Below are 15401 nucleotides of genomic sequence, written 5' to 3'. Positions count from 1 at the left end.
CCCCTAGTAAGCACACCGAGTTCTCTAAACAAAACCAAGCCTCCAGCAACCTGGGAAATCCCCCTTGCTTTTGTTTTGATTTCGTCCTAGAACTCCTGTAAAGCACTGTAAGAACGGCCAGTTCTTAGTGACATCTTTATTGACGTCTTATGTCCAACCTTACATCAAACCCAGGCACCTTTCAGGTATAAATATACCAATGTTGCCTTAAGCAAACACACGGTGGTGATTCTGGAGCAGAGCAGCTATCTACTTGCCCGAGAGCCCAGCTGATGCGAGAGCCCACGGACGCGGCCCCTCCCCTTTGACGCACTGAGAGAGACGCTGTCTTTTCTCCTGCCGAGAAATCCAGCTCCGGTGTTTCCAGATACCTTTGCGGGTTACTGGGATATCGAGTCCTGAGAAAGAGATACAAGACCTCCTGCTTTCTATTACCCAGGTACGGAACTGACTAAACCCTTACAGAGAATTCTTGAGTCAGATTCTTGGCAAAACAAACTTGACTTAAACTGCTACTTACTTACTCCTTCCCACGTATTAGGCTTAGGTCAGGTACACCGGGGTAGGCGTATTTAGAAGCACCAGTTGAGTACGATTAGTCAATGTATATATGTATGCATATATTTTTTATCTATTTTAAAGTAAGATATGGCTAAGAAACCATATCAATGCTTTTACAGTATTATTTTATACTCCTCCTTTTACTGTACGCACTTTACTTTACCATGAGTATTACAATCGTGGCAATTCATTTCTCTTGTATGAGAAAGAAGACTGCTCAATAAATACCACCTTTTATTGAAAACGCCCGTCTCTCTTTTCTCTGCATTCTGGTGAAACTAAGTACGCACATTTGACTGAGTGAAATAGCTGTCTAATGTTTTCACACGACTCTAGAGATACACTCTTATTCAGGGAGAGCAAAGTTGTCATGTTTTATGGTTGTCAGAAGCTAATCCCTTCTTGTCTATCCAGGGAGGTTAAACTCCACCTCGTTTATTCGAGAAAGTTTCTAGTGACCTCTGAGCTAGCTGGCAAACCTTAAGTCTAATATAGTCAGTAGAGACCTAGATAACCTCAGTCCTACGTCTACACTGCTGAATATATTATTCCAATGCGCAGAGCCTATTGGGAATATAGGAACTACACTACATGGCGCCCAACGTTTGGTAAGGCGATAAATCTAACGCAAGACGTTAGAGTAACTCAGTCGTGCTTTTTCACACAGACCCTTTTTCCCGTAAATACTCCAAAAGACGTCTGGAGTGGGTAAAAGGTTAAAAATCCGCCGGAACTTAGTAGGAAGAGATTTCTATGTATAGTTTTTGGTTTAGTCAACGTTGAAGGATACAGTGTTCCAAAAATATTGTGCACCTAATCTTCGTTTCCTTGAAACTTGATCTGCAACAAAAACCTTTCTGTCAATAAAAATGTCAGAAAATGAAGACGAAAGGGAGACAGCTAGAATAGCAGCTCAACTCCTAGAGGATGACACAAGTCTCCTACAGAATGACCCGAATGCAATACTCATTCCGGTCAACATAAGAAAAACTATAACTCTTAAACTTATAGAAAATGGACTAACATCGAGAGGTGATACAGTCATATTCGTAATTGAGGCACATGAATATCGGCAGACAGAGGTATTCTATTCATGGATAAACTTTCCAGCAGCAAACGCTGTCACAAACGAATTCCACTATTACAAAATAGAAGAACCTCCGGATGAATACACTCCTTTCGAGGAGGTGGAAATCCCATTAAAATACCAAGAGCACCTGCTCTGGTTTAAAGGCGCCCTAAAAGATAATAATCACAACACCAGGCTCGGTCCACTAGGTAGACCAGGAACAACATGGCCGGTTCTAGCCAGCTACACACCACATCCAGACATTGAAAAAATGTCAAGTGAAGGACTCTTAGTTAAAATAAAAGAATTAACACAGGCATATAGAGAGTTGGTTCAATTAGCAACGGAGGATATAACGATCCGCCAGAAATTGAAAGAAACAGATATAGCGGAACAACCATTTGAACTTGCCAGAATCATAGAAAAATCCTATGAAGAACTAGGAAGAGATAGTTTGGGTGGGAAACCAGTAAAACCCCAACTAACTGAGAATCCTGAAAAAATATTTATTAAAAATAATCTAAACACTCCAAAAAAGAGCTGGGATGGAAATAAACAATCCACTCCCAAAGAAAAAAGATTCCAGTCCAGAGGAAGGTCTCCTCGGCGGAGAGAAAGATCTCCGGACCAAGGACACAAGTCTCCCCAGAGGGAGCCCTCTGAGAAAAGATACAACCTTAGAAATAGGGATAATCTAAAGAAACCTGATAGATATCAAGATATTGATACATGTCCCTCTCGATCTTTTCAGACTTCCTCGCAGAAATCGGAAAGAAGAGGACGGTCAGAACACAGAGAAGAGCACGTCAAGTCCAAATACAAAGAACCTGCTCATCAAAGTAAAAAATTACAATTTCCAAGAAAGAAGGTAGCCAGCATTAAAATAATCAAACATGCCGAGGATACTGAGGACACAGCTGAAAAATGGAGAGTGGGCCCAGACAGTGCTAGACAGCGCAGCAGAAGTGACCATAGCTCGCAAGATCCTGATGAATCATCTGGAGACAGTGGACACGAATGAATACATTCAAGTGAAAACTGCAGACAGCAGAGTTAGCAAACCTCATAGAATATACGAGATAACATAACGTATAGAGGGAGATAAGACTAGGAAGGTAAGGGGTCCATTTTGGGATAACCTTTCCAAAGGCTATGACATCCTTTTAGCTGAAAAGGACTGGCCACCAAAGTTTGTCAGGAAGTGTCCTCATGGCAAAGAAATGATTATGCCTGCCTTCTCAAATCACATTCCAATTCATAAAAAATATACACTTGCAAGAAAGTGGGCAGTAGCCCAAGCTCCTGCATTATATAAAAATCATGTAGGATGGGATGAGGACTCTCCTCCTCACAAAATCCAATTAAAATGTCAACCAACTGCACAAAGGCAGTACCCAATTAAGTAAGAAGCTAAAAAACAGGTCAGGGAGATCTTAGATCAACTTGAATACCAGGGGGTGATAGAAACATGCACCTCACAAATGAACAATCCTTTGTTTCCTGTCTCCAAGCCAGATGATTCATATTGTCTAGTTTTGGACTACAGACACCTTAACTCATGTTGCAAGACATTTGCAGTACAAAACTCACACAGTGCAGCACTAATGAATAACATCGTACGCAAAAAATACAAAACAACATTAGACATCTCTAATGGATTCTTTTGTCAAAACATTGCACCTGAAAGCAGGTATTTGACCGCTTTCTCAATAATGGGCTCGCAGAAAAATTCTGTCGACTCCCACAGGGGTTCAAGAACAGCCCAGGATTATTCTCAGCAAGGGTAACAGAGTTACTACAAATGTATGATGATGAGGCATTATCTTATGTCGATGACATCTATCTGACAGATGATGACTTGGATACTCACTTGAAAAGAGTGAACACCATAATACTTGGGTTCGCAGCAGAGGTTTACAAATTCAACTTTAAAAAATCACGAATTGCCCATCTGACTGTCCTGTTTTTAGGATACGAATTATCAAGTGAAGGCAAAAGCCTAGCAGACAATTTCTTAGAGAAGTGTGCTGTACTCCAAGCACCAAAAACGCTGAGGAACTTACAATCAATACTAGGTTTCCTGAATTTCGGAAGAACTTACATTCTAAATCATGCAGAGAGGGTTAAACCTCTCTATGAATCAATAAAACCTGATTTTAAACCAATCAAGTGGACTCAAAAACACACAGAAATTTTGAGATCATTGCAAACAGACATGTTAGCAAAACCAAAATTGCAAACTCGCGATAATACACGCAACCTTGTAATCCGAGTCATCCCAGGAAGATGCGGATTCACGTACCTGACCTCTAATGAGGGAGAAAAGGTACCAATAGCATACAAATCACACTTGTACTCACAAGCTGAAAAAACATTCAGTCTTGCGGAAAATGTTGTAAATGCGGTTCAAACAGCTGTAGCAAAAGAAAGAGCCCAGGCCCAAGGCAGACAGATTACTGTTTTAACAGCAGAATCAGCCTTCGAGGCATTAACAAGCCCACGCAATTTAACTACCGTGGCATTAGATCCAAAATGGATACAATGGGAAAATTCTCTTGCAACAGAAAAAGTGAAATACTATTTTGACCCAGAAATGAAGAAATTAAAATATCTAACGTATGAAAGAGAATATCCTCTGCCAATCGAAATTCTGCCCATACAACTTTACGCCTGTGTAATATACACAGATGGATATGCACAACCCTCAGTTTGGGGAAAACAGGCTTATAACGCTACGTGCGAGGTTGTCAAATGCCGGTGGCGCGGAGGTAAATTGAGACCACTGGTAACAATGTCACAATCTGTAAAAGACAATTCAGGTCAACAAACTGAATTAATAGCTTTAAAAATGGCGCTCGACATTGCTGATCGTGAATTCCCGACACTAATAGTGTGCGATTCACATTCCTGCGTCAAATCATACAATAACGACTTGCAGAAATGGGTTCAAAACGGTTACAAAGATGACACAGGTGCCACAATCAAGCAAAAATTGCTTTGGGAACAAGTAGTTCTTTTGAAGAAAGAACTACAAAAGACTCACGTGATCCATACACTGAGTCATCAGCGTGATGGCGTTCACGCTGCAGGGAATTCATTGGCTGAGACAGCCACAGCGGAAGTAACTAATCCGGCTTCCGTAGCCACAAAAAAGCGTTCAGAAAAATACATAGACGGGGAAACCATGCTGGCGGTAAAAACGTCTTCAAAAGGCGACTGTGCAGCATTACCCGTGAACTATCCACTCAATTATACATACATAATCGATGCAAACTCCGTTCCTTTTGCTCGAATCCCTCGAGTAGGGGATAGAGTAATTCCAAACACGAACAGGAGAATCTTCTTAATACAAGAAGCACATATGGGATTAGGTCTAAGGCATCAGATGATCAAGGAATCTCTGACAGAATTACAATCAGAATACTGGTGGCCGGGAATGAGCTTGCACAATCACAAATTTGCGAAAAATTGTGAAAACTGCAACAGAGATCGCAGTGGCGAACCGACGGAAGTAGTGCCAGAACACCAAATAGAAAGCATAAGACGATCTATACGCATGATTAAACAGGAAACATGCGTCCCAATGTATATTATTTAAGACTAGATTCACTTAAAATGTAGACACCAGCGCTCGGCTGACGCCGGCACATACGCAATTGGCATGCTACATTCTGACCAGGGTCCTGCTTTTAGCTCTCGAGCTTATAAGGAGGCCATGACCAGCATGGGCATTGCATTGCGGTACTCTTGTCCCTTCCATCCTGAGGGAAACGGGATTGTGGAAAGAAAAAACCGAGACATAAAGCAATCTATAACGGCAAGGGTATTAGGTACGGGTGATGGGTGGGTCCAACATTTAACAAGTGTCCAACGTAGTCTTAACAATCTGCCAAGAAATTCTCTAAAAGGTTTCAGTCCGTATGAACTATTGTTCGGGACTAGAATGCACATTCAAGACCTCGATAGTCAGACTTCAGTGGTAGAAGAAAAATGCTTTGATATCAAAGATCGTTTGGGTATTTTACAGGACTTAAATGAAACAAGAAAAGACCTGAGCAACGTAAAGCTAAAACAGCAACCAACAGCCACTGAAGAGAAGCCACCTGTCCCAGCAAGCCCTGCCTGGATTCCAAAGATTGGGGATCTTGTCAGAGAGAAGATCGCGGTGAAGAAGGAATTTGGGCCTTCTTACAGAAAAGCAGTACCTGTCTTAGCTGTCAACGGAACAAGATCAGTTGTACTACCGCCCCTTGCTGGTAAAAAGGAGAACCGAGTTGTATCCATCGACCTGGTAAAACCACATTCATGTGGCCGATAATAAGTAGTAGGCCCAGTGGACTCCCAAGAAATAGCAGAACACCAAAGTTTGCTACAATACAAGAGGTTCAAACTGAGAGACTAATCACATTTGATAAACCTGCATTGATTAAAAAAGGACTATGCAATAATGCCATGGAACTTGTGCCTTTTGAAACCCAAATTGCAACAGTTCATCAAGAAACGCCTGTCTACAACGATGTAGCCACAGACTATGCTAATGAAACAAAGAAAATTCCAAAAGCAAATAAAAATCCGGAAGCGATTCCAACAATTGATAGAACTGCAACTGGCTACTTCATCAATTTCAATGACTTTTCTGAGGATCCAAGCGAGCCTGAAGAACAGCCAACAACTAAATCTTTTAAAAACAAAGTAACAGAACTCTTTCATCAACTCAAAGAAACCTATCTGATTTCTCCATGGATTGAATTTTGGATTGTGTTAGGGGTACTTTTCCTCCTGCTTTGGCTCATCATGGTTCTTTGTTTGGGAAAATTCATTGAGGGAAAATATAGTACAATGGACACAGCAAGTCAGAACATCAACTTGGTCCTAAAGCCACACAAGTCATCTCACATCGAGAAAAGAGAACTATCGTCCGTGAATGTCACAGCCAAACCAATACCCGGTGGGGTAGCTTGGGACAAAACAGATTATGAAATTTATGGCCCGGTCGAACTCTTGAAGTATCCACACAAGTTTAAGATTTCATTGAGTGACTTTGTAAAACCGAGCACATTCTCTGATGATTGGGACTTTAAAAGTATTAATGATATGATGTCAGATTTAGTTATGTCAGCAAAATTTACAGAACATGATTACTTGCAGGGTTCATCTAATTATGAAGACATGTACTGCTACAACCACTTTGCACATCACTATTTGCATAAATCTGCTCAACCTAGAAATGTTTTAAATTATAATCAATGGGAACATTGTGCAACTCCACCAAAAGGCAGTTCAAAAACATTTTATGAGAGATTCCCATACTTCTCAGGGTTTAACACAAATGAAGCAGAAAACCTTTATTTCAAAATGTTAAATAAGACAGGAATGAAAACGACGCTGACAAACACTTAATTAATCTATTCAGAAGCATTTTATGAAAAAATGACTACATTTGGTTTTGATTTTTGGAAAAACAATATTGAAACAAAAACGATCTGGGGTACCAAAGATTGGCAGGTACAAGGTATAGAATCATTATTCAGAGCCTGCATGATCCCAGAACAAATTATATTCTTGAATGATACCATTCAACAGACAACCTGTCTTGGCCTAGCCAAAATGAAAGACTTAAACAAACCGTCTATTCCAAAACCAACACCTGACAATAATAGCACTACAGATGTTGAGATAGATGTATCCCATATTTCTAACCGAAACAGAACACACCCTGATTGGAAAAAATGGTTGATCTGGCCCACGCACACAAATACCTGTCAAGATAGATTCCTGAACAAAATACAGGGGTTCAAATTGACCAGGCCAGACCCTAGATACTCCCAGAGACAACATCCAGGGATAGTTACAACATACAGTGTAGGAAAACTCTGCCTCAAATGGCTACAGAAATCCACACTGGCAGAAATTAAGCAACACTTGACTTTACTTAAAGACGGTGCTGACTTGCGTGATTTCATAATGGGACCACGCAAACAGCGTCCGAAACGTTTCATAGCGGCCGGTATATATGCAGCTTACAAGGAAGCTTGGAAAGAAACGCAAATTGCAACAGCAGAAAAAATACTGGAAATTGACCGTATTCATTTGGAAAAATCACTTTCTGTTGTGGACAATGGGTTAATGACTCTGTCTTCCAGAATTTATTCACTGGACAGTATTGTATCATCTGCTATAGATATAATAGAGCAGGACTTGCTAATAATGCAACACGGTCAGTCCCAATTACGTTCTATTGTACAGCTTGACTGGACGTTACAAAATCTGCGTTCAGGCTACGTGCCTTGGCGTTTAATTAACACAACGTCATTATTCTCTATCTTTAACCTTACTGATACTCAAATCAGCTTGGCACAGAAAGGAGCAGAATATACAATTCTGAGCATTGAAAAACTTGAGAGATTACCATTGACAATGTCAGAACGACCTGTCATTGAATGGATAATACACGGAATAATAACAATTCCGATAACAACTTTCCAATTTAAATTCTGTCAAGAGTACATACCAGCAGGCCAGTATGAGAGGTTGGGTAAAGGGTACATTAAATCATCATGGAAATTACCTTACACACACACATGTTATAGTGAAAAGGAACAGAATGTATTTCTTAGTGGTAATAATTGTAAAAAGTCACTAAGTGGTATACTTCTGTGTCAAGGTATTAACCTGCATGGGGCCTGTGAGGGGACTTCAAATAACCTTTCATGTCACCAGCATGGCGCACCTGCAACTCGAATAGAACCATTCTTTGGACGGCTTTCTAACGGGAGCTATATTCTAATAGTGGACCACAGATGTTGTGGAATGGTGCCAGGAAAAGCTTATCTCGTGAGCGTTAGTTCCATGGTCACTTGCTGTATGCAAGTATTGTTTCCAAACAGCACTCCAGACAGGGAGGCAAAAATTTGGCCTTTTTTGAATATCTCTTCTATTCAAATTGATACTTTAAGCAGAATGAAGTCTGTCCTTTTGCAGACGACTGTGCCCGTGACTTCATCAAAAGAAACGTATGATCTACAAGTTGCAAGGACAACGGCAGAGATACATACACTATTATCAACAAATTGCCCCCTACATTTCGCAGAAATGTTAAGCCAAATCCTAAATATGTCTGATACGAGCGGTATCCCACATGTATTTAAGACAATTTTTTCGAGACTGTTAACACCCTTCACAACAGTTCTGGGCATTTTTCCTAATTTTGTCCATTCTGTCTTTGGCGGCCTACCACTCCTGTTGGGACTCATAGCAGGCATTTTATTTTTGATACTACTGCTTCGTTATGGCAAGCCAAAACGCAGACAAGACTCCAGCAACAATGGAAGAAACGATCCTAGCTATACGCTATCGGGACCGCATAACTAAAGTCCTTGGATTAGCCCGGCTAAGAGATCTAAATATGACCTGGTTTCTTTCATTCAGACCCATCTGGCAGAATTGTATCTTACCTGTGCTTCGATGTATGCTATGCGGAGAAGAATGCGTGTTGGACGTCTGTCTTACACTACAATCAGCAGTACCATTGGATACAGATACCTTGCTAAGTCCTATAACGGCTCATGCATCGTGTTGTCCCCAGCGGCTACCAATCCTGATGACGGCATTCGTTGAGACTTCACCACTGCGATTAAAGGGTAGTGAAGTACGAGATGAGAGCAACATCACCCAGGTACGACCATCTGTGAGCATTGCTGATCCTGACATCGATGATAGCAATCATTCTCACGACTGCACAGTTGCGGCATTTTCCAACTGGTCGAACTTTCACCTGAAGCGGTAAACCACTTTTTTGAAAGTCTGTCTGAAATGATGTTTTCCCCCCGAACAAAAAGAATAACTTTTAAGCAAACCAGTACACAGCTTTCCCTGAACTCTGAATTCGGCCTTCGGCTTTGATAAACAAAAGCTACTGAACATATTTGGAACTATATTTTTTCTCTCTCCCCTGAAAGCGAATTTTTTTTTTCCCGATTCCAAAATATTTACCTTTTTTTTTTTGGCACATGTACTCTGCTTGAAGTAGAACTATTCTTAGAGAACAGAGCTTCTATTTTAGGAACTCTTAAAGACAATATATCACGTCAGCCTGTAGCACATTTAAAGCAACTATATTTATATGTGATGGAATGGTCTCGACCCTTTTTTCTGTATTAAGAGCCATTTCATGTGTAAATTTCGCAAATCATTCATGCTGATATATATATGCATCCTTTTTAATGAATGATTACACTGCTTGAAAAGCGTACAGTACCTATAATCATTTTCATGTATTTCACATACACCATTTCAAATGCAAAACTGTATTTTGGGGTGGGTTGGTATACACATGCACCTTGTATGTTTACTATTGCTTAAGTTTTAGTAATGAAGGACATTAATTCGTGGAGTGGGTGTAGTGTTTTATCTAGGACCCTGAATCGATATTCCTATTTTATGCCCTTGTCCGGTTATAATCAATACTATCCATACAACGGCATAATAAACATATCCATAATTCAGTCGTAGCACATGCTGTCACATTAAGCAAGGCTACTTCTCCGGCCCCCTAGTAAGCACACGAGTTCTCTAAACAAAACCAAGCCTCCAGCAACCTGAGAAATCCCCCTTGCTTTTGTTTTGATTTCGTCCTAGAACTCCTGTAAAGCACTGTAAGAACGGTCAGTTCTTAGTGACATCTTTATTGACGTCTTATGTCCAACCTTACGTCAAACCCAGGCACCTTTCAGGTATAAATATACCAATGTTGCCTTAAGCAAACACACGGTGGTAATTCTGGAGCAGAGCAGCTATCTACTTGCCCGAGAGCCCAGCTGATGCGAGAGCCCACGGACGCGGCCCCTCCCCTTTGACGCACTGAGAGAGACGCTGTCTTTTCTCCTGCCGAGAAATCCAGCTCCGGTGTTTCCAGATACCTTTGCGGGTTACTGGGATATCGAGTCCTGAGAAAGAGATACAAGACCTCCTGCTTTCTATTACCCAGGTACGGAACTGACTAAACCCTTACAGAGAATTCTTGAGTCAGATTCTTGGCAAAACAAACTTGACTTAAACTGCTACTTACTTACTCCTTCCCACATATTAGGCTTAGGTCAGGTACACCGGGGTAGGCGTATTTAGAAGCACCAGTTGAGTACGATTAGTCAATGTATATATGTATGCATATATTTTTTATCTATTTTAAAGTATCATATGGCTAAGAAACCATATCAATGCTTTTACAGTATTATTTTATACTCCTCCTTTTACTGTACGCACTTTACTTTACCATGAGTATTACAATCGTGGCAATTCATTTCTCTTGTATGAGAAAGAAGACTGCTCAATAAATACCACCTTTTATTGAAAACGCCCGTCTCTCTTTTCTCTGCATTCTGGTGAAACTAAGTACGCACATTTGACTGAGTGAAATAGCTGTCTATTGTTTTCACACGACTCTAGAGATACACTCTTATTCAGGGAGAGCAAAGTTGTCATGTTTTATGGTTGTCAGAAGCTAATCCCTTCTTGTCTATCCAGGGAGGATAAACTCCTCCTCGTTTATTTGAGAAAGTTTCTAGTGACCTCTGAGCTAGCTGGCAAACCTAAAGTCTAATATAGTCAGTAGAGACCTAGATAACCTCAGTCCTACGTCTACACTGCTGAATATATTATTCCAATGCGCAGAGCCTATTGGGAATATAGGAACTACACTACAATGGCATATTAGTGAAGGACCTTGGATCGTGGAGCGGGTCGCCCGTGGTCAAAGGATGCGCAATCTTACTTGGTCCCATGAGGATTCACGCTGTGCAACCTACTGCGGTCTCCCTATGTCCCGACTGGTAAGAGACGCGCCGGGAGAGCCGTGTTAAATACATCCCATCGGGAGACCAGCCAGAGGATAACATCAGCACGTAAGGGGGGTGTGATGTGGTAGACATCAACACGTCTGCGTGTGACGAACTGGAGCACGGCGGCCATATTGGAAGGCCCATGGTCTGAGACAGGGAAATATGCCCTGGTGTACATTATTGAATGGTGAGGATTCAGAATTGAAGGGTGAGGAATCTTACAATACTGAGAAAGAGTGCCGTGGTGCGTAATAACACAGCGGCACTGATAAAGTAATTAAATAAATAATTAATAAATGAGTAGGAAATGATGATAAAGACGGTGTGAGTATTACTCAGAATGCAAGTTTGGTAAAAGTGTGCATATTGCCCAAAGGTCAGTGCTGGGCGTGGAGTGTGCTCAGTACACATCCTACGCTGGCCATAGGGTGTAATGTCATGCAAGAAAACCGGCCAGGCATACTCAGAAAGTGATGGGCAAAATAAAGTAAAATCAAATGCCATCATTGCTCGGTGGTAAAATGTTTGGCTGGAGGTACGCATCTATTAACTCCTGAGACTTTGCCAGGGAATGTTATCGTTTAGTCCTGTCAGATGACTGGATAGGCGATAGACCCATAGCTGTTCCTTTTCAAACAGACAACTTTGTATGTTGGGCATGTTAGATCCAGAGCCTCAATGACAACCCAGCGGATGTCATTAGTGGTATGTCCTGCTTCAAGGAAATGACTGGTCATTCGTGTAGTCGTCTTCTTACATCTAATTGCACTGCGATGTTCGCAAATTCTTGTCTTGACTTGAACATATTACCTAAACATTTTACAATTTCAAACAGTGGTCCTTCAAATCAGCAGGTAATCAGATATCTTGAAATGTTCATGAAGTGCTTATGGGGTATATCTGACATCTCCAAACATTCAGCCCAACATAGTGGAGAGGGAAATGTGTAATGGACAATTCAAGGCCTAGCGGACTGTAAAACAGACATTTCTACTGCTTGGAAGGAAGTAATTTGTCATCGTGAAAACAGTGCAGTATCAATATTTGCAAGTACCACTTAAATTCAGCATAGTCATTTACATACATGACAAATTCTGTGTCTACTACATTTTGATAGTGAAAGTCATGACATCAATAAACTGATTGAGTGGAACAGGACAACATTCAGAAAAAAAAGACCATTTTTATTAGAGAGCACGGAAAAGGGAGTGATTACTACATGAAACATGTTTAAATCTGTTAGGAAAGAGAGAATGAGCAACATGACCTAGCAATATTCTTTAGAGGAACAGAAACATAGCATCATGGTAGTTATAGTAATTTCAAAGACAACATCCCAATACCTGCAAAATGGTTACTGGACCATACCTGTGAAAAATATGCAATAGAATAGGGCCAGAAATTCATATTTTGACACACAGATGGTAATGGGTTATTTGGTGTTGTAACACTTACAGGCACCATACCATCACATGGCATGTAATAGAGATTGAAACCTGGGGCATATTTTCAAGCCCCTATGACCTTTCAGTGAGGTTGTGATGGCGATAGGAGCCTCGCCTTATTAATAAAGCAGCGTCAAGCCACTTAACGTGGCTTAACGCTGCCTTGTAATTAAGGACCCCTTTCACGCTATGCTTAACGTGAGAGGGGAGGGCAATGGGTGTTGCTGTGGGTGTTCCACCACAACACCCATTGATTTTGATGCTGCATCCTATTTATAAGGGAGGCGTAAATAGGAGGCGGCACCAGAATTAAGAGATGGGAGAACCTGGTCTTACCCGGGTGCAACGAGGGGATATGTTTCATTTCTCCTCGTTTTTGCTGTATTCATGTGTGCTGCGTTGTGCAGCACACATGAAAACAGCAAAAGGCCAATGATTGTTCATTTACAGGAAGGTCCCCATTTCTGCACAGAAACAATCATCATTTAAAAATGCAGTTCTGCAACTTTGGTGTGTGCTGCATTAAGCAGCACACTTATAAGTTACAAAGCAGCATTTAAAGATTGTTTATGTGCAGGAAGGAGGACATAATCAATCTTCTCCTGCACACAGACACCCATGCACTATGTTGCATGGGTGCTTGCATTGGTGGTAGGATGTAAAGTGTAGCATTAGCGCAGGCCTGCGTTTCTGAAGTGCAGGAGTGAGGCGTTAAGCCAGGAAGGCTAACGCTTCACTCCGCCACTTCCATTGTGCATATGCACCCTGTAATTTTGGGTGAAACATAAAACATTCAAAGAAACAATAATAATTATCTGAAACCAGTACTTTGAGGTTTTTATGTTATGTAAATATGTGCAGGACACATTGCCAACTGCTGATTTGAGAACAAACAGTACATTGTGGTGTATTGTGACTTTGCAAAGTTTCACTTACCAGACTCCACTCCTGTAGATAGTCCTATCAAGCCATTAGTATGTAGGATCTGCATGACCTTCTCCTCCCAGGGCATGCATTTTATTGGAGGCCTGGGAGAACCACCACCATTCTGGTGGTCTCCAAGTGATGCTTTGAGGCAAGAGAACACACCTTCACCCGCAGGTCGTTCCAACTCTTTTTAATTTCCTCCTGTGTGCACGCAACATTTACTCTATCAACTATTCTGGCCCACATTTGCCTTTTTTGGGAACATGGTGTATTTTGAAATTGGGCTCCAAACAATTTTGAATCTATTCTTAGGATTTTATCCACCATGACTGACAATTCTCCCTCGGTAAAATGTGGATTTATGGGGCCTGGCATTCTGCACCAATGTAAAATGAGTCAATTATTAACTACAAGGTACTGAAAGAAAGGGATAAAGGTATAGGAAACAGTGAAAATGAAAAACAAAAAACCTCAGTTCACTGACAGAGCCTCTGGGATCAAAAGTCATGATGGAGCTGGAATGGCAAAGGGTCATGGTCTGCTGGAATGGCAAAGGATCATGGTCTGAAATTGGGTGTGTTTTATAGTGTTGTATGTAGGTGTTTCCATTTGACCAATTGACATATGGTGTGTTCTGCTTATGTTATGTTATATTATTTTGTAGAGCGCACAGCTGCCCCAGCAAAGGGGCGTCCCAGCGCTCATAACAGCTAAAATGTATAATACTGAAAAAACAAAAGAACCTACAGTGAATGGAAGAGATGTGACTTAATTGTCTCACGGAATGCCCAGTAATTGGTCAAACCGTGGATAGACAGTGGGAGAGGGTTCCAGAGTTTGGCTGCCAGTGTGCGGAAGGAGCGCCCACCAGCCCGTACTCTCCTTACCCAAGGAACAACTGCCAGATGTTGACCCATAGACCGTCGTTGGCGAGATGGAGTGGCCAAAATGCCAGGAGAAGAAGAGTTCAGGATTTTAAAAGCAATGCAAAGGGACTTAAACTCCATGCGTCTGGCCACCGGCAACCAATGTAGTTGGTGATGGCACTAGAGGTAGAGCAAGTTCTCTGGAGGCCAAGAAGAGTTCTGGCCGCTGCATTCTGAATCCTCTGTAATCTCATAGTCTCAGACTTATTGATCCCCAGATAGAACGAGCTGGCATAATTCAATCTCGACAGAATGGCAGCCTGAATTCTAACCTATCAAGTGGATGGATCAAAGTAACCTAACAATGGTTTGAGCCCCTGCTGAATGCCGAAGCAGGTCCCTGCCACTTTCTTGGTTTGGACCTGAAAGCTGAGGGCCGAGTCCACCCAGACACCCACATTTTCTACCACCTGTTTTGGGGTGGGAGCACAGCCCAATGTCGGAGGCCACCTACGATGACTCCCCAGCTCTACATCCCATCCAACTAGCAGGACTTCAGACTTGCTTGCGTTGAGCTGCAAACAGTTGGCCGGCATCCACTCAGCAATAGCTGCAAGATCGCTCCGAAACTTGGGCTTGGAATTGCCAGAGAGTGCCACTACCAGCTGTGTATTGTCAGCATATGATACTATTGCCA

The sequence above is a fragment of the Lissotriton helveticus genome, chromosome 7 (assembly GCF_964261635.1).
Source record: "Lissotriton helveticus chromosome 7, aLisHel1.1, whole genome shotgun sequence".
Taxonomy (NCBI): domain Eukaryota; kingdom Metazoa; phylum Chordata; class Amphibia; order Caudata; family Salamandridae; genus Lissotriton; species Lissotriton helveticus.
The sequence above is the reverse complement of the archived record's forward strand: the minus strand, read 5'-3'. Positions refer to the sequence as shown.